General features: G+C 42.7%; 1 protein-coding gene across 3 annotated transcripts in view; it reads left to right on the plus strand.

The window, feature by feature from the left end:
• The window catches only part of LOC134226539 (uncharacterized), a 710,533-nt gene that overhangs the window by 197,564 nt on the left and 492,411 nt on the right, over positions 1 to 20,558 (plus strand). Inside the window, exons 1-4 of one of the 3 annotated variants that reach the window (XM_062707376.1) lie at positions 19,346 to 19,537; positions 19,601 to 19,723; positions 19,784 to 19,873; positions 19,933 to 20,295. The exons of the other annotated variants lie outside the window; for them this stretch is intronic. The gene's annotated coding sequence lies outside the window, so the exon portion shown is untranslated. Of the gene's footprint in view, positions 1 to 19,345; positions 19,538 to 19,600; positions 19,724 to 19,783; positions 19,874 to 19,932; positions 20,296 to 20,558 lie in introns of those variants that run through there. 3 annotated transcript variants of the gene reach the window in all.

Consider the following 20,558-nt stretch of genomic DNA (forward strand, 5'->3'; position numbering starts at 1 on the left):
GGAATTATGGCCAAAATATATTTTTTATAAGAAAAATTCTCACTCACTTTTTAGGCACTTACTCTTAGCTGATTTACTCGCAACAAGTTGCATTCGACGTAGAATCTTGCCCAATTGTTTCGTATTGAAATCGGATTATGGGTTTCGAAGTTACGGCCAAAATTCATTTTTGCCTTTCTCGTATACAAAGTATACGTAAAGGCTATATGTTCGCTCCAAAAACGAACTTTTTATAGGATTGTTGGAGAAACATAGTGTTATATACCAATCAACTCAGCTCGACGAATTGAGGTGATGTCTGTGTGTGCGTGTGTGTGTATGTGTTTTTTTTTATAGAGGGATGAAGGCAAATCTGCATACAGACACCTGAAATTATCACTCAGGGAGTGGGATTGACGCGTTAGGCAGAAGGCCAAACCGCCGGACCCACTAAACCCACCCAAGTAACAGAAGGTTACTTGAGTTACCCTCTCCCCTAATACCCTGAACCCCTTGTGTGTATGTGTGTGTATGTGTGTGTATGTGTGTGTATGTGTGTGCGCAAAATAATCTCACTCATTTTTCAGGCACTTATCCCTAATCGATTTACTCGCAACAAGTTGCATTCGACGCGGAATCTTGTCCCATTGTTTCGTATTGAAAATTGGCCCAATCGGTCTATGGGATTCGGAGTTATGACCAAAATATATTTTTTTACGAGTAAAATTCTCACTCACTTTTTAGGTACTTACTCTTAGCTGATTTACTTGCAACAAGTTTCATTCGACGCAGAATCTTTCCATTGTTTCGTATTGAAAATTGGACAGAACGGACTATGAATTTCGAAGTTATGGCTAAAATTCATTTTTTTTACATAAGAAACACATACAAAATTCTCACTCTTTTTTCAGGCACTTTTCTTTAACGGATTTGCTCGCAACAAGTTTTATACGACGCAAAATCTTGGCGTAATCGGACTATGGGATTCGGAGTTATGGCCAAAATACATTTTATTTACGAAAAAAAATCTAACTCACAAATTGCATTCGACGCAGCATCCTGTCTCATTATTTCCTATTGAAAATTGGCTGGATCGGACTATGGGCTCAGAAGTTATGGCCAAAATACTTTTTTAATACCAAAAGTGCGTAGAAATTACTCACACGAAAAAACGAGAAAGTCACCATCACCGCCAGGTGGATTAATCTGGGTTTTTTTCTATTTCGATTGCAATTCCAACTCACAAAAGTACTCCGGAAATGATTTTCTGTGAACTACTTTCTCAGAAACATTGCCGCTCGCAGAAGAGTAATTTTTGTAACATGTTTTCTTGACAGAATAATCTATCTATCTGTTTATCCTGAGCTGGAAACATACTGGATACGAAAAATTGACGAATTGGATTTCTAGTACCTGCAAAGGTCACAAAGAGTAGGAAATGTCGCGAGAAAGTGTTCAGAATGTGAAAGAAATTCTTTGGATTCCAACGTGAAGCTGTTCAGAATTTCCAAAGAATTTTTTTCGGTAGTTACAAATGAAATTCTTTGGAAGCCGCACAATTTTTTTTATCCAATTTTTAAGGAAATTCTTTAGGAATTACGGGAAATTGTATTAATTGTATTGTATTAAAAATCTTCGGAAATCCCACGGGAAATTGTTCAAAAAGAGGAAGAATCATATAGCTCAAAGGCACTCGGCAAATTGAACGTTGGGTCGCAATGGTTAATAGGTCAAAATCGGTTTGACAGAAAATGTCATTTGGCCGAAAGGGACATACGGACGACTGGTCATTCATTTATTTAGTTTACATCTAGACAGATAACACTGAATCAACAATTTGACGCCACAATACACGGTTCGAGGCCGCATCTCTCCATCCTCGGATACGCCCCACGCTCGCCAAGTCGTTTTGCACCTGGTCTGCCCATCTCGCTCGCTGCGCTCCACGCCGTCTCGTACCTGCCGGATCGGAAGCGAACACCATCTTTGCAGGGTTGTTGTCCGGCATTCTTGCAACATGTCCTGCCCATCGTACCCTTCCGGCTTTAGCTACCTTCTGGATACTGGGTTCGCCGTAGAGTTGGGCGAGCTCATGGTTCATTCTTCGCCGCCACACATCGTCTTCTTGCACACCGCCAAAGATGGTCCTAAGCACCCGTCTCTCGAATACTCCGAGTGCTTGCAAGTCCTCCTCGAGCATTGTCCATGTTTCATGTCCGTAGAGGACAACCGGTCTTATAAGATTCTTCTACATGACACATTTGGTGCGGTGGCGAATCTTTTTCGACCGCTGTTTCTTCTGGAGCCCGTATTAGGCCCGACTTCCACAGATGATGTGCCTTCGTATTTCCCGACTAACGTTGTTGTCAGCCGTTAGCAAGGATCCTTGGTAGACGAATTCCTCGACCACCTCGAAGGTAACCTTGTCTATCGTAACACTGCTTCCCAGGCGGGCCCTGTCGCGCTCGGTTCCGCCCACAAGCATGTACTTTGTCTTTGACGCATTCACCACCAGTCCAACTTTTGTTGCTTCACGTTTCAGGCGGGTGTACAGTTCTGCCACCTTTGCAAATGTTCGGCCGACAATGTCCATGTCATCCGCGAAGCAAATAAATTGACTGGATCTGTTGAAAATCGTACCCCGGCTGTTACACCCGGCTCTCCGCATGACACCTTCTAGTGCAATGTTGAACAACAGGCACGAAAGTCCATCACCTTGTCTTAGTCCCCGGCGCGATTCGAACGAACTGGAGTGTTCGCCCGAAATCTTCACACAGTTTTGCACACCATCCACCGTTGCTTTGATCAGTCTGGTAAGCTTCCCAGGGAAGCTGTTCTCGTCCATAATTTTCCATAGCTCTACGCGGTCTATACTGTCGTATGCCGCCTTAAAATCAACGAACAGATGGTGCGTTGGGACCTGGTATTCACGGCATTTTTGAAGGATTTGCCGTACAGCAAAGATCTGGTCCGTTGTCGAGCGGCCGTCAACGAAGCCGGCTTGATAACTTCCCACGAACTCTTTCACTAATGGTGACAGACGACGGAAGATGATCTGGGATATCACTTTGTAGGCGGCATTAAGGATGGTGATCGCTCGAAAGTTTGTCGCCTTTCTTGTAGATGGGGCATATAACCCCTTCCTTCCACTCCTCCGGTAGCTGTTCGCTTTCCCAGATTCTGACTATCAGTTTTTGCAGGCAAGTGGCCAGCTTTTCCGGGCCCATATTGATGAGCTCAGCTCCAATACCACCCTTACCAGCTGCTTTATTGGTCTTTAGCTATTGAATGGCATCCTTAACTTCCCTCAAGGTGGGGGCTGGTTGGCTTCCATCGTCCGCTGAACTGACGTAGTCATCTCCTCCGCTGTCTTGACTTTCACTGCCTGTACTCTCAGCGCCATTCAGATGTTCCTCGTAGTGCTGCTTCCACCTTTCACATTTCGGCTCGCGGCACGAAGCCTTTGCGGGATGCGTTGAGCTTCTGATAGAACTTGCGTGTATCTTGAGAACGGCACAGCTGTTCCATCTTCTCGCACTCCGTTTCTTCCAGGCGGCGTTTCTTCTCATGAAAAAGGCGGGTCTGCTGTCTCCGCTTCCGTCTATAACGTTCCACGTTCTGCCGGGTACCTTGCTGCAGCGCGACCGCCCGCGCTGCGTCCTTCTCCTCCAGAATCTGTCTGCACTCTTCGTCGAACCAATCGTGCCGTCGACTTCGACCCATATACCCGACCTTGTTCTCCGCTGCGTCGTTAATAGCTGCTTTGACTGTATTCCAGCAGTCCTCAAGAGGGGCCCCATCGAGCTCACCCTTTTCCGGCAACGCTGCCTCGAGATGCTGCGCGTATGCAGTGGCGACATCAGGTTGTTTCAGTCGCTCTAGGTCGTACCGCGGCGTTCGTCGGTACCGAACATTGTTGATGACGGATAGTTTTGGGCGCAGTTTAACCATCACCAGATAGTGGTCAGAGTCGATGTTAGCGCCACGATATGTCCTGACGTCGATAATGTCGAATGGCCATATTCTTGGAGGCATCGAAATCAATTAGTCGTAGGCCGTTTTCGTTCGTCAGCCGGTGAGCGCTGAACTTTCCAATAGTCGGTCTAAACTCCTCCTCTTGGCCAACCTGAGCGTGCAAACCTCCTATGATGATCTTGACGTCGTGGCTTGGGCAGCTGTCGTACTCACGTTCCAGCTGCGCGTAGAATGCGTCCATCAGTGCTTCCGGAGTGTGGGCTATGGACGTTGATTATGCTGAAGTTGAAGAACCGGCCTTTGATCCTCAATATGCACATTCTTTCATTGATCGGCCACCACCCGATCACGCGCCTTTGCATGTCGCCCATCACTATGAAAGCTGTTCCCAGCTCGTGTGTCGCAGGTCTGGTAGATGGTATGATTACGTTCGTACCATTGATCCATTCCAACAAACCTCCTGCAGCGCTACGATGCCGAATCCACGGTCCTTGAGCACATCGGCGAGTATGCGTGTGCTCCCGATGAAGTTGAGAGATTTGCAGTTCCACGAACCGAGTTTCCAATCGCTAGTCCCTTTTCGTCGCAGTGGTCTTCGCCGATGGTTCCGGTCCGTACTCTCTTGTTGATTGTTCGTTGCGTGAGTTTTTTTTTGGCTGGCTTGCAGGGCCTGACACCAAACCCCCTAAATTTCCGGAAGACGGCGGGGAGGTAGGGAGGTAGGGATAGGAGTTGCTTGGTAAGAGGCTAAGGACCGTGAGATGGGGTCTATTTTATTCCTTCAGGTACGCGAAGTACCAATGGTACGCTTTACCCAGCATTTGGCGTGCCACGGACGACTGGTAATTTGGCCGAAAATGCAATTTGCCTTAACATGTCGTTTGGTCATATATAGGTCATGTAGCTGAAAATTCCGTTTGGCCGAATTGTTCATTTGGTCCGCGGCCAAAAATGTCGACCCATTCGGTCAAACACCATTTTCAGTCAAATGGTCCTTTCTAATCAGTTACGACAGTGGTCGACTGTTTCGGCCGAACAACATTTCAGGTGGTAAATATATCTATTTCAGCCAAAATGGCCCTTTCAGACAAACGGCATCTAAGGCCAAATGACATGACTGAAAGTCATTCGGCGAAGACCAATTGTTCGAATGTCAGTTGGGCGATTGTTATTTAGCCGAATTCCATTTGGCTGAATTGGACGTTTAACCGAAACGGTTATTAGGTCGAAAATAATTTGGCAGAGAATGTAATTTGGCTGAAAGCGACATACGACCGAAAATGCCATTGCCAAACGGGTCATATGACCCAAAAAGGTCGAAATATTCATCTTTGTTAAATATTTTGGCTGTGTTTATGTGCTATGCATGTTTCCGTAATGAAAAACTTGATACTCGCGTTGCGAAAAAGAATCCACGTGTCTTGAAGGGACCCGAACCCTCAACCTACTATTCTCTAGATAGGCGTGAAAACCCCTACACAGCAACATCACTTAAAGACCACGTTTTGTGGAAAAGCCATCAGTATTTGAGCCCAAGTCCTGGTGTCAGGTGGGACACGAAACAGACCTGACACGACGGCCCTCAGACGATACAGGAAGTTTGCGCAGGCGCAATAAGCCGTCTGGAAAACCAATAATTACGAACAATATAAGAGATAATACGACTCGATATAATCGGCAAAGACCTAGGTGACGAACAAATGATCACGATTGGAAGCTTGGAACATGGAACTGCAAGTCGCTAGGTTTCGCAGGTTGCGACAGGATGATCTACGATGAATTACATCTCCGCAACTTCGATGTCGTGACGCTGCAGGAGATTTGCTGGACAAAACAGAAAGTGTGGAAAAGTGGGCATCAGGCGGCTACCTTCTACCAAAGCTGTGGCACCACCAACGAGCTGGGAACCGGTTTCAAAGTGCTGGGTAAGATGCGCAACATAAGACGACGACCCGACGACGAGGAAGAAGCGTTCTACGCACAGCTGGAGCAGACATACGATGAATGCCCATTGCGGGACGTCAAAATCGTCATCGACGATATGAACGCACAGGTAGGAGATGAGGAAATGTATAGACCGGTCATCGAACCGGATAGTCTGCACACCGTATCGAATGATAACGGCCAACGGTGCATAAACTTTGCAGCCTCCACCATTCCACGGGTGGTCCGAAGCACCTTCTTTCCCCGCAAAAATATCCACAAGGCCACATGAAGATCACCTAACCAAGAAACGGAAAACCAAATCGACCACGTTCTAATCGACGGTAAATTCTTCTCCGACATCACGAACGTCCGCACTCACCGCAGTGCGAATATTGAATCCGACCACTACCTCGTTGCAGTATGCCTGCACTCAAAACTCTCGACGGCGTACAACACGCGTTGAAGTCGGACGCCGCGGCTTATCATTGGGGCTATAAGACGGTAGACTAGCCCAACGATACGCGCAGCAGCTGGAAGTGGCACTCCCAACGGAAGAGCAGCTAGGCACGCCATTGGTAGCACCACAACCGCTGCACTTGGCACGGTGCCCCCGGATCGGAGAAACGACTGGTATGACGGCGATTGTGAGCAGTTAGTAGAAGAGAAGAATGCAGCATGGTCGAGATTGCTGCAACACCGCACGAGGGCGAACGAGGCACGATATAAACGGGCGCGGAACAGACAAAACTCGATTTTCCGGAGGAAAAAGCGCCAGCAGGAAGATCGAGACCGTGAAGAGATGGAGCAACTGTACCGCGCTAATAACGCACGAAAGTTCTATGAGAAGTTGAACCGTTCACGTAAGGGCCACGTGCCACAGCCTGATATGTGTAAAGACATAAACGGGAACCTTCTTACGAACGAGCGTGAGGTGATCCAAAGGTGGCGGAAGCACTACGAAGAACACCTGAATGGCGATGTGGCAGACGACGATGGTGGTACGGTGATGGACCTGGGAGAACGCGCACAGGACATAATCAGTGTTGGTAAAATCACTCATAAAACTCAATCAACGAGCGCTCCCGCGCGAACGAAATCGTCTGCTATTTTAAAGGAATGCATCACGCTTGAATTTTTCATGCTAAAACGCATCATTTCACTCATTTGCCAAAAAATCATTTTGGTTTAAAAACGCATTTGAAATCAATTTGGGGCAATTTATTGCTTATACATAAAAGAGTGTCTAAGATTTTATGCGACAAACGTCAATTCACTGTTTTTAACGAAGGAGAACAAAAGAAAAACCTACGATGATTCAAATGGATGATTCAATTCATCCATGAGTTTTTAGATGCTGAGTTGGGTGCGTTTCAACTCACGCTTGATTTGAATCATCCATGAGTTTTGAGATTTTGAGTTTTTACTAACACTGGACATAATTTTAGCGGCTCTAGATCTCCAGGAAATCCAGAAGGGCTTTAACTTCCTTCTACAGGCTCTGGAGAAGGAAGTTAAGCGTTCATGTCGCAGCAACCGGGCACATTCGCCTTCTCTACGGTATCTCTCGAAGTTTAAGTGGGGCGAAGATGAAAGCAACTCTGCCTGTGAAAGACACGACTGACCAGCTTTTGACGACCCAAAGCATGAAATTAAGCAAATCCCTAAAGGTTGATTGCTCATTGCTGATCCCATGACATCCGCTCAGCTTTTGCATCGCTTCTTTCGTAATATCTGGGACACCGCAACTTTCCCGGTTGACTGGATGCAGGATAGCTTAGTAGGTCCTGTGTGGATCATGTTGTTACGCTCGGCATCATTCTGGATCAGGTTAACGAATTACAAGAGTTCCTTTATTTGATTTTCATTGACTACGAAAAAGCTTTCGACAGTCTCAATCACGAAAACATGTGGGGTGCACTGAGATGCAAGAGGGTTCCTGAGAAAATAATCGGCAATACGAGGCTTTCTCGTGGAGAGTGCTACACAACGGGATCTTGTCCGACCCCATGCGGATCTTAGCTGATGTGAGATAAGGATGTATGCTATCATAGATACTGTTCCTCAAAATAATAGACAAGATTTTGGTAGGTGCGGTAGACCATAGAGCCATAGAGCCATAGAACACTTGAACGATTTCGATTTGTGCACTCCTAGCTTAACGGCGCTCTGACATGCAGAGTAAGCTCAACGACCTTGCCGTGTGCTCCTCTCTAGCAGGTTTGGTCATCAACGTGACAACAATATCAAATCGTTGGTTGGATGTGAACACAATAACCCCTTTCATCTTCACTGTAGCCGACCAATTAGTGGAGAGTGTCGAAAACTTATCTTATAACAATATCTTGGTAGCCAAATTGCGCCAGACGGTGGTTCCAATATCGACATGGGAGCGCGAATTGAAAAGGCAAGGGCTGCCTGTGAGAGTTTAAGAAATATCTGAAAAAACGGGCAGATAAGTGAACGCATCAAAATCCGAATTTTTAACTCTGTGCTGTAAAATCTGTGCTATTATACGCTAGCGAAACATGGCGTGTATCAGTGGAGAAGTCGACCAAAATCAAACCTGGCAACAGGATAAATTTATCGATTTTGCGGTAAATCTTAGAATGCCGTAGTCGACCACAGGATCACTCAAGTGATATCTTCTCGCTCCATTTGTACCATCGCTTGGTTGCTGTTAGTTATTGAAAAGGTGCATGGTTTAGAATAGAAGAAAATAAGACCCAAGTCGATGTTCCTTTAAGCTGATTCTTTGAAGAAATTCACGGTAATATTTCTTTTTGCATTGAACGCTTTCGATTCGTCGCTGAAAACGTTGGCACTTGTCTTCAGCGACTGCCTGCCCGATAGTTCAATTGCATTTGTTAATCACTCCTACATCAAAATACTACTGCCACTACTTGCATTTGACAATAACAATTTACAGCAAGAAGCTCTATTTTGTAACATCGGTATCACTCACACAATCAATCGACAATAGTTGTAAAAAATCAGGGTCACAAACTCGACAACTATCCACTTGTGGTCGAACCTGGCGGTGAGTGCTCGCGCGTAAATCCAAAAGTGGGAATAACATTGTGTGAAATACAAAATACAAACTTGTGGCAATTGAGCCACTCGGCCTTTATTCAGTTAATTATCTAATAATCGACTCAACAAGTACACAGATAGATTCGATCATATTCCCAGACATAGTGTACGGAACTTTATATAGAATAGTAAAATTTTATTTATATCCTTTATTTGGAAGGCTCATTTGGCGAAAAGCGTTACGGAGCCGAAATCAAGTTTAACAATACATTTCTTAATTCTCATACGTAGTGTTAGAATTAATAGTTAAATTATTTAACAAATTTTATATGGATTGAGTGCAATTCCATAATATTCCAATCAATTCAAATAAGCTGTAATCTATCTTCTTACTTTTCGATCTTCTTTATTCTTCTTCCTCTTCTTCTATATAATAAAAATGAAATCGTCTGTGTTCGTATCCGCATAACTCGAAAACGGATGGATGGATTTTCTTCATTCCTTTAGCAGTTTGTATTTGTTATAGTTTACAACGGGTTTATGTGATATTTCCACATGCAAAAACACGAGTAAGGTTGAGCATATCGTGAAAATCTCAAATTAAGATTTGTTTGGCAGTTTAGGCAGATCAAAAAGCACATTTTCGCCTACTATGCAGGACAACGTTTGCATAAAAATAAAATATCGAAAAGGCAGTATATTGCAGTGTGAAACTTAACGAAAGAGTAGTTCTTTCTAGTGGTCAATCAGTGGAAGACTATTGTCTAGGTTGCCCCATAAAGGTGGCGCTCGTGTCCCACAGCCAACAAAAACTCGTTATTTATATCCATTCTTAAATCGCGCTAGGAAAAGCTTTTGTTTCCTTTTTTTCGTTAGTTAAAACTTAAGTATAAATTGGTGAAAGCATATCCGAGCTTTAACAAGAAGGCTTTTGAAAATTACAGAACGAATCGCTTGAGGTGGCATACTTGCTCCTAACTCCGCTACGTGTTTCTCTAGAATTGCTCAAACGATTAGGCAAGTGAGTTGATCAACTCATTTGAATCGTTCTTGCACGTAAACACTTATATACACTTTAGAGTAACACATGCGAGTACGCGTTTCACATTTCAAAGGTGTAAAAGTTTCTTACCCTTTGAGCATTGACTAACATGTTTACTGATAAAATGTCTCAACTTTGTAATAGACAATCTAAATATAACCACAAGTGGCTAATTGATACTACGCCTCCTGAGTCCATGTTCAGCAATTCACGCACAACTGTCGACTGATGAGAGAATGTTTTCATTTCCCCAAGGAGTAGTAAAGTTAATTTGTTCCAAGAGGGAAAACCAAACTGGAAAAAGGTAAAAACCTTCGTTATTCCATCTGTCACGTCCGACCGATGACGCCTACAGAGATGTCACAGACGACGTTGTCTACAGCACGCAAGACCTAACTCTAAATTGAATTCGGTTTACATTTGACCCTAAGTGGAGGTGTTAGGATGGATGTTGAGCAGCGCGTTTTGAATGCTAACAAAGGATGCTGTAGCAAATGCGTCCTATCCTATCCGATAAGCTTTTGTCCCATTCGTTCATTGGCATGAAGCAGCCCTATCTGCTAAGGGCTGGGGGATAGTCATGAAAATAAAAATCTTATGACGAGAGCCAAAGAAATACAAACCCGTCCATCTAGCAGTGATGAGGTTGCATGCTTGTTTTACCTCATTGGGTTTGGATGGATGTTTAAGCTTTATGGTTAAGAAAGCTCTGGTTTATTTTCGACTGTCTGTATGATTCAACTCTTGTTTGGTTTTAAAACTCTCTTAGTCTTCTTTGACAAGGTCGAATCAATTTATCGTCTACTGTTCGACGTTGCTGCAATGTTACTGCTTTTGAGAACGAAAAGCTTTGGCTCAAGAAATGGCCCGGTTTAGATTTAAAAATCCATTTATGAGTTGAGTCCAGCTGGGCATGAAATTTAAAATATTGATTCGAGCGAAATACAGAGCTTTTCCGGTTCACAATGGTACTGAAAAAAAGTGAAAAAAAAACAAGAGAAAACACCGTTTCCTGCCGCTGACACTTGACAGGAGCACTTGAAATGAAGATTAGGCGCACGTTTCCTCAGGATGGCGAAAAATGGCTCCGGCTCTAATACGCTCGGCAGTTAAGTGGAGACAGCATTATTTGCCTACAACGCCAACGGTGCTGCTTGATTTTCAAACGAACGAAAGTGACGTTGTCTGAGTTTTGAAGAATCAGAAGAAAAAAGAGTGGGTGTTGCCAGAGGGGGTGAGTAATTGAATCGTGTTAACATAAGGTCAAAGGATATTGTTGTCTTCTTTTGAAAATTGCAGAAAAAATGTTCAATTGAATTCAGTGGTAAAGAGGATTTCATTTAACAGTACATGTTTTCTTTTATATTTTTACGTTGTTTATCAACAGAATAAAATATGATCCGATTTCTTGGGAATGCTCTTACTTTTTCAAGAGCTTTACCCATGAATAAAGAAAAGAACAAAGTGTGTTTGTTGGTGATTAGGGTAAGACGGTCTAATATGCCCCCTAAGGCAACTCCTTGATAACTTTCTACTTTTCAACGCAATTTATGCAAACTTTGTGTTATTTGGTAGTCCAAGAAGTCGCAAATGCATTTCCCGTGAGTAGTCATACAAAACTATTGCAGATAACACGTAATAAAGCTTTTTTGAAAAGTCGTGAAAAAATGAATTTCAAATAGTGCCTGGGCAATACGCCCCACCTGAACCAAAGACGTTTCATAGCCCTTCATTAGTATTTTATCAATCCCATCATAAAAAGGCTACAAATCCTTATGCGTTTGACATTAAAAAACCAACATAGGTCCATTTAACCTTCCTAGTGCATTAAAAAAAAGTTACACATTGTGCATTAGCGGGTCAAAAATGACCCAAATAGGATTCGCTCCCAAAAGTTCATTTTCGAACCGATTCTCAATCTTTTGGAACCAAATTGAAGGTATGGAATCCACGGATGTCGCTACCGACAGATTTTTGCACTTTGGCCATTCTGGTTCCCAGGAATCGATGTTGACGGAACATAGATTCTTAGGTCAATTTTTGGCGTGATTTCTTGCCTCTCGAAAAGTGATTTAGGAAATGCTCATTAATTTGCGTAGCAATAATTCTATTAGAATGTAGCCATTGTCCATTTCCATGGATCAACACAATTCCTGGTTATTTCACGGTCCGGTGTCCCTCCGGAAGATCCGGAACATCCGTAGAAGTGGTCAATTCATTGAACTCATCCTAGAAGAGCGCGGTTTTTTCCAAAGCTTTTAATTATCGAACGCTGAGTAACAAATGATTGTGGTGACCCATTTTGATGGACCTGCGTGGCCACCGGAGGTCCTCCAGAGGATCCGGAACATTCGGTGAAGTGGACAATTCATGGAACTCATCCTAGAAGAATGCAGTTTTCACAAAACTTTTGATTATCGTAATTTGAATAACAAATGATTGTGGTTACTCATTTTGGTGGAACTGGGTGGCCACCGGAGTTTTCCGGAAAATCCGGAACATCCGTAAAAATGGTCAATTAATGAAACTTATCATATAATAGCGCGGTTTTTTCCAAAGCTTTTCATTATCGAACTACAAGTAACAAATGATTGTGATGACCCATTTGGATGGACCTGTATGGCCGAAGGTCCTTCAGAAGATCCGGAACGTCCGTAAAAGTGGTCAATTCATGAAATACATCATAGAACAGCGCGGTTTTTTCCAAAGCTGTTCCTCATAGTACTTTGAGTAGCAAATGATTGTGGTGACCTATGTTGGTGGATCTGGGTGGCCACTGGAAGTGCTCCAGAAGATCCAGAAGGCCCGTAAAAATGGTCAATTCATGAAACTTATCATAAAAGAGCACGGTTTTTTCTAAAGCTTTTCATTATCGAACTTTTAAAAAAATCTTTCTATTATCGAGCTCTGAGCAAGATACGAAGGAATGTCATGACCCGTTCTTATTTACCAAAGTGACTACCGGAGGTCTTACGGAATATACGGAACATCGGTTAAAGAGGTTAATTTATGTAATACATACTAGAATAGGCTATTTTTTTTAAATTTCCTTGTCGTACTCTGAATATGAAATTATTGCCGTGACCTTTTCTCACGGATGTGAGTAGCAACTAAAGGCCCTTCGGAATGTCCGTATCACACGTAAAAGAGATCATCAATTCATAAAACCCACCATAGAAATGGCGTGTTTTCCATTGAAGAAGAAGATGAAGCACACTATTCTTCTAAACCTTTTTATTTTCCTAATTTTAGAAACCAATGATCGTAACCAATTCGCATGGATTGCCCACTGTATGTCTTCAGGTACATTCAGATCATCCGTAAAATCAATCAATTCATGAAACTTGTCATAGTTTTCCTATTTTCATATCCTGAGTAATGGATGATCGTTGTAACCCATTCTCAAGAACGTGTGTAGTCACGAATGAAACTCCGCAAGATCAAAAAATCTGTAATTATAGACAATTCATAAAAATTAAGATGACACTATTTTTTTTTGAAAGGACAATCACATTAACCCAGAAAATATTTTCAAGTATGGCATAATTTGTTTCCATGATCGATATTCACCATTCACCACGAATTGACCACTTTAACGGACGTTCCAAATCTTCCGGAAGACCTCGGTAGCCACCCAGGTCCTTCAAAAAGGGTCATCATAATCATTTATTACTCAGCGTTCGGTGATTCAGCTATTCCATGGTGAGTTTTATGAATTGACCATTTCTACGGATGTTACAGATCTTCTGGAGGAACTCCAGTGGCCACTCAGGTCCATCACACTGGGTCACCATAATCATTTGTTACTCAGTTTTCGATAATGAAAAGCTTTGGAAAAAACCGCACCCTTTTATGATGAGTTTCATGAATTGGCCATTTTTAAGGACGTTCCGGATCTACTGGAGAACCTCCGGTGGCCACCCAGGTCCACCAAAATGGGTCACCATAATCATTTGTTACTCAAAGTACTATGAGAAAAAGCTTTGGAAAAAACCGCACCCTTTTATGATAAGTTTCATGAATTGGCAATTTTTACGGACGTTCCGGATCTATTGGAGGACCTCCGGTGGCCACCCAGGTTCACCAAATTGGGTCACCACAATCATTTGTTACTCAAAGTACGATAATGAAAAGCTTTGGAAAAAAAGCGCACTTCTAGGATGAGTTCCATGAATTGACAATTTTTACGGACGTTCCGGATCTTCTGGAGCACCTCCGGTGGCCGCCCAGGTCCACCAAAATAGGTCCCCACAATCATTTGTTACTCAAAGTACTATGAGGAAGAGCTTTGGAAAAAACCGCACCCTTTTATGAAAAGTTTCATGAATTTGCCATTTTTACGGACGTTCCGGATCTACTGGAGAACCTCCGGTGGCCACCCAGGTCCACCAAAATGGGTCACCACAATAATTTGTTACTCAAAGTACTATGAGGAAAAGCTTTGGAAAAAACCGCACCCTTTTATGATAAGTTTCATGAATTGGTCATTTTTACGGACGTTCCGGATCTACTGGAGGACTTTCGGTGGCCACCCAGGTCCACCAAATTGAGTCACCACAATCATTTGTTAATCAAAGTACTATAAGGAAAAGCTTTGGAAAAAACCGCACCCTTTTATGATAAGTTTCATGAATTGGCCATTTTTACGGTCGTTCCGGATCTACTGGAGGACTTCCCTTGGCCACCCAGGTCCACCAAATTGGGTCACCACAATCATTTGTTACTTAAAGTACGATAATGAAAAGTTTGGAAAAAAAAGCGCACTCCTAGGATGAGTTCCATGGAATGACAATTTTTACGGACGTTCCGGATCTTCTGGAGCACCTCCGGTGGCCACCCGGGTCCACCAAAATAGGTCCCCACAATCATTTGTTACTCAAAGTACTATAAAGAAAAGCTTTGGAAAAAACCGCACCCTTTTATGATAAGTTTCATGAATTGGCCATTTTTACGGACGTTCCGGATCTACTGGAGGACTTCTGGTGGCCACCCAGGTCCACCAAATTGGGTCACCACAATCATTTGTTACTCAAAGTACGATAATGAAAAGCTTTGAAAAAAAATCGCGCACTTCTAGGATGAGTTCCATGAATTGACCATTTTTACGGATGTTCCGGATCTTCTAAAGGATCTCCGGTGGCCACTCAGGTCTATCACAATGGGTCACCACAATCATTTGTTACTCAGCGTTCGATAATTAAAAACTTTGGAAAAAACCGCGCTCTTCTAGGATGAGTTCAATTAATTGACCACTTCTACGGATGTTCCGGATCTTCCGGAGGGACACCGGACCGTGAAATAACCAGGAATTGTGTTGATCCATGGAAATGGACAATCGCTACATTCTAATAGAATTATTGCTACGCAAATTAATGAGCATTTCCAAAATCACCCTTCGAGAGGCAAGAAATCACGCCAAAAATTGACCTAAGAATCTATGTTCCTTCAACATCGATTCCTGGGAACCAGAATGGCCAAAGTGCAGAAATCCGTCCGTAGCGACATCCGTGGATTCCATACCTTCAATTTGGTTCCAAAAGATTGAGAATCGGTTCGAAAATGAACTTTTGGGAGCGAATCCAATTTGGGTCATTTTTGACCCGCTAATGCACAATGTGTCACTTTTTTTGTTGTGGCGTTCTTAGAGGTCGCTGATAGCTGGTTATCACCCCAAAATTTTCATTTCCAAAAGTTAGGAAAAGTCAGAAAATTTCAACGCCCTATCTCATTTGATTACAAAGCTACAACGTTTTTAAATCATCTCTGGGCCAAAATAGACCCCAATGCACTAGGAAGGTTAAGCAGGTGTGAATTACATTTCAATATTTTCCATACAATTTGGAAGCAACTGCTGCAGGCTCGCTGCGCTTGTGTCCAGTTGGTAAGGGCATATCGTCCTGCCTACACTGGGGCGTTTTAGCCAGTGAAACATGATTTCAAAAATCGTTACATTTTTGTAGATGGAAGCAATTTTATATCATATTAACCACTGAGAAAAGTTATTTTGTTGCCCAACTGAGTGTTCCAGTGCAAGTTTTGCGGACAGTATGCCAGAGTCGCTCCATAATGTTGAGCAAACAAACATGAAAAGTTACATCAAAACTGTAGCTTTTTGTATTTTGTTATTATTTTCATTGTGCAATACAAAAATACTTTCACATTCACATGGTATGATGGGTTTACAAATACTTATAGGTACCAACTGATTTTGACCCTTAATTAGTTATAGTTTTCTAGAAATCAAAGGGGGGCGTTTTGGCCCGGTGGGGCGCATTATACCGTCTTACCCTATACAATTAATCCAGAGGTGAATATTAAATTCACCAATTGTTTACTTCTCCCGTTTGTAAAACCGGTAAAACCTCAAAATTTACGTAAAAATGTGTGTACTGTGCGGAAATTGAATTTGATTGTTAAGCATAAGTAAGCAAATACCAATCATTTCTCTGACACTAAAAATTCGTCCGGGAATTCGTTCCAAACTTCCTCCAGAAATTCCTCATGGTATATTACAGAATATGGAGCTCCTGAAAGATTGGACGAATTATTTCCTAGAGGATTTCATGAAGAAAATCCTAAAGAAATTCACAAAGGAGTTCCTGGTTTGAATCATTGGATAAATCTTCAGTTTAATCCTTGAAACAATTTTAGGTGGATATTCCTATGGATTTCCAGATTTTTAAAGCAATTCCTAAAATATTTTTCTCAATTTTTTTGAAAAGTGGTGGTAGTAGTTACAAAAAAAATCTTCTAGAAATTTTGACGGCGGTGGCGCACAGAACTATATAGGGAGTAAGTGCTAGTAATGGACCCCTTAAGGACGGAAATTCACTTCAATCGCTTCGCTAGAGTCAGATTCATGACATATTGCCATTTTGTAGCACCAGATGACAAGTAACAGTTATCAGCAGCTTTGAAGCTGATTAAAAAGAATCAGCCATCAAGTATGTATTGGGTGGGTTGATCTTGTTTTTTTGAAAACATTTCACTGTATTCAAGGAAACTTACACGTACGCTTTGCAGATTGTGTGCAATATTTCAAAGGTTTAGTTGATTTGAATAATCCATCAGCTATGAATAATTAATAAATATATTAAAAATCTTTGCAACTATAGAATAAATGAAACAAAGAATTGGGGAAATCTATTAAAATCCCGTTACGATACATTTATTCAAAAAAAAAAATGCAGCCACAATTTGTGAAACGAATAAATCCTAGTGTTAATCTCCATCATAATGAAGATCTCCCATTACTCTGGAAACTTTATCATGCTCCAACACCTTTTAAACGCGCGCTATAATTTATGCATGGAAAATTTGCGGAATTGATTCACAAAGCGTGTCATAAGCGAACCACTTTAGTCAAATGAAGCAGCTCTTACGCAGACAACCACCGAGCACCACCAGCGAGTTGTCGACCGAGGAGAGCACCATCCGATGTGCCTGGCATGGTTCGCTTTGGACCACATTGTTAGTGACAAGGAAGGAGGGTGCGGCTATGACCTGGAAAATTGAATAACTTAAAATGATATATTCAATACTTGAACCTGATACTTGAAATTAGAAAAGCAGTACGTAGAGAAAAAATAATGTACGTACATATGTGGCTAATAAAAAAGGGGATTGGAACATTATGCACATTAATTTGCATTTCATTAATCAATCCCATTTTAAAACAGGCATATCCCTCGCTGTCAGAATAATTTCAGCGATAAAGGGTTGGGGATGTTTCTCCTTATTCACATCTATTGATTCATACAACCGACCGCTACGGCCTTTTTGCAAATTGATAAAATAAAAACTTCAAATTTTCAATCGATTAACAATTGAATATTATAAGGCGTAGGTATTGCCACGCAGCAACGATTGAAGCTATATGGTTGTTTTTGTTAACTCCGGAATGCTGCTAACCGTCTCTCTGGTGCTGGTCATCAAGGACATAGCGCTTCGCAACGACTGATCCCCGAGTGGACACAAAGGCTACTCCTTAACTACACAGCAAATAGTTTTTCGACGACGTGTAAAATTTCAGCTTATTCCAACAAACGAATTAACATTCGATATTCAATCAAATTAGACTGCAGAATTAGACCCACAAACTTGGTACCAAAAACCGAAGTACCAAAAACGATGTTGGGTAGCATGCCATTGTACCGCGGATGACAGGCGTTTCACCCTCCTGATTTAAAGGTATAGGATAGAGATGGAAACGGTATGTTAGTCCATTTCGTGTTCTAGCGTTCGCTGAAACATGAGAAATATAGAAAAGATTCAAAGTAGGAGGAATGGACGAGGATTGATCCCATGATCTCCTGCGTATGAGACAAAAGCGAGTTTGGTGCTTTTTTCCCACGGATAAAGTAGGTTTAAGATCTATCAAAACATATGAATTTAGACTGATGGTTGAAATTTTTCTGAAGGACGGACAAACAAAATGGCAGATCTACTTCCTAGGAAGGGATCACATCCATTATTGACTTGGGAAAACGCCTACTTTCAAAAAAGAACACAATTTTCGTTGCCTGATGCTAAACACATTCTGATTTTTAAAGAAAAGATCGAATCCTTAATTTCGGAAAACGCCTACTTTGAAAAAGAGAGCATATCCACTATTGCCCTATTTCAGGAAAACGCCTACTTTCAAGGCAAGGATCACATCCACCATTGCCTTAAGCCAAGCAAATGCCTACTTTTAAAGAAATGGATCACAAAACACCGCTGCCGCCGACCAATATTCTGAGTCTGACAAACGCCACCGTCGCCGATTTTCAGACCGGCACACAGCTCTACCCTGAATCCACATGAGAAGGTATTTCTAAATTCAACGGAAAGCTCTGCTGCATTTCTTCCGACTTTTTTTTTATTTTTCCGCAATCATTTTCATCGTCAATCCTTCCAGAACTAATTTTTCATTTATTTGGTTTACATCTAAACAGATAACATGTTACGTTTAGTCTTGATTTAGCATTAAGAATAAGTATATTGTCAAGTCATCCATCGAAAAACACACACGAAGGAAAAAAACTCACTCCGCACGCATGCAGCGACAAACATCCGCAGAAATGTATCAGGCGGAATGCATTTGTGGGTTAGTGCAGTATTTTCGAACATCGAATACCGATTGGAATGCGCTCCGTGTACGCCAATAGATAACAGACCTATCCAGCAATGACGTCTGTCAATTTGACATCTGCCCTATGACACGCACACCCAAGGAGCTAGACTTTACTAAGGTGGCGCAGATCAGCGCTGCGTGCCACTAGTTCTCTCTTTTACTCTCCCACAGCGGGAGAGTAGAAGAGATAACTAGTGGCACGCAGCGCTGATCTGCGCCACCTTAGTAAAGTCTAGCTCATTGACGCACACCATCGCACGTCGCACATAGAAGGAAGACTAAAAATCATCGTCACTTGTCGTTCAGCAGTCGCCATCACCAAAAGCAAACGTGGGTGAAAGATTCCCCTCGTGTTAAGGAAAGTGCAGTGAAATAAATAAAAAGAAAAGTGTCACGACTGCGAGTTCTTTCGTGTGGAGCGGATCTTGTCCACTTTTTCCGCCCGGTGCTGGGATAACCACGAAAACAAGGTAGGATTCCGAAGAGTGCGGGTCGATGAGAGTACAATCTAACCTGAAACGATTAATCAGCAGGCACGCACGGGCTTTCTACGGATCTCGACACGACAGAAGACGACCGACGGCACACGCAAGTTTGGTCAGGCGACAGCACGAAAAGTTCCTCGAAGGAGCGCGTTAGTTCTTAGGATTCAAAAGGTACCCGACGTTAAAAGGTGATCATAAGGGACTCTAACCTCACACTTTCTACGTTTTTAGCCGACGCGAAACGTCTGTTGGTCTGTTGCTCCGAACCGGGAAAGGGAAGACAAGCACTTTATCATTTGAAGCAGAAAAATACCCCGCTGGGTGAGTGCTTTGGTGTGTTCTGCATTGTGGATCAGTTGCTAAAATTAGCGCTTTGACAGGGTTTTTATGTGGAGCCAATTCCCATCATCGAGGTCCCGGAGTATCGTGATCGAGGCAGCGGTGCGACAAGGCGACGGTCGGATTGCCGAAACATCGATTGCGTTTCGTCCGGCAGGACTAGGTCGGAGGAGATTCGTTCGGGAACAAGCAGCCCTTCAGTGGATCACTCGGAGGGACCCCATCCAGTTACTTGGTCGCACTGGACGGCCAGAGGGGTCTCCAGAAGAGTGATTAGGATGCATGCGTGGGACGGCAATGAAATGCGGCAGGCGAGCAGTCGCGGCAGCGAGAGCTCCGCCGAGAAAATAGTGTAGGGGGACGCCCCGAACACAAGAAGGTACCGCAAGTGCTGTGAAGAGACCGTGAGTACGAAAAATCTATGTTGTAAATCAGAAAGATAGAGAAGGAGAAATGAGATGAGAAGATAGGATCTAGGTGGAGAAGAAGATTAGGGCAAATGCCCCAAATATATGTATGAAATTCGTGATTTGTGGCTATTTTCAATTTTTTGGTGCTCTAGCCCTCCAGTTTGTTGCTTTTTTAATCTGCTTTGGGTAGTTCTGCTCTACCGCTACCGGAAGCTCGCAATAAACACTGAATCAACAATTTGACGCCACAATACACG

This window comes from Armigeres subalbatus, chromosome 3 (genome assembly GCF_024139115.2).
Source record: "Armigeres subalbatus isolate Guangzhou_Male chromosome 3, GZ_Asu_2, whole genome shotgun sequence".
NCBI classification, from domain to species: domain Eukaryota; kingdom Metazoa; phylum Arthropoda; class Insecta; order Diptera; family Culicidae; genus Armigeres; species Armigeres subalbatus.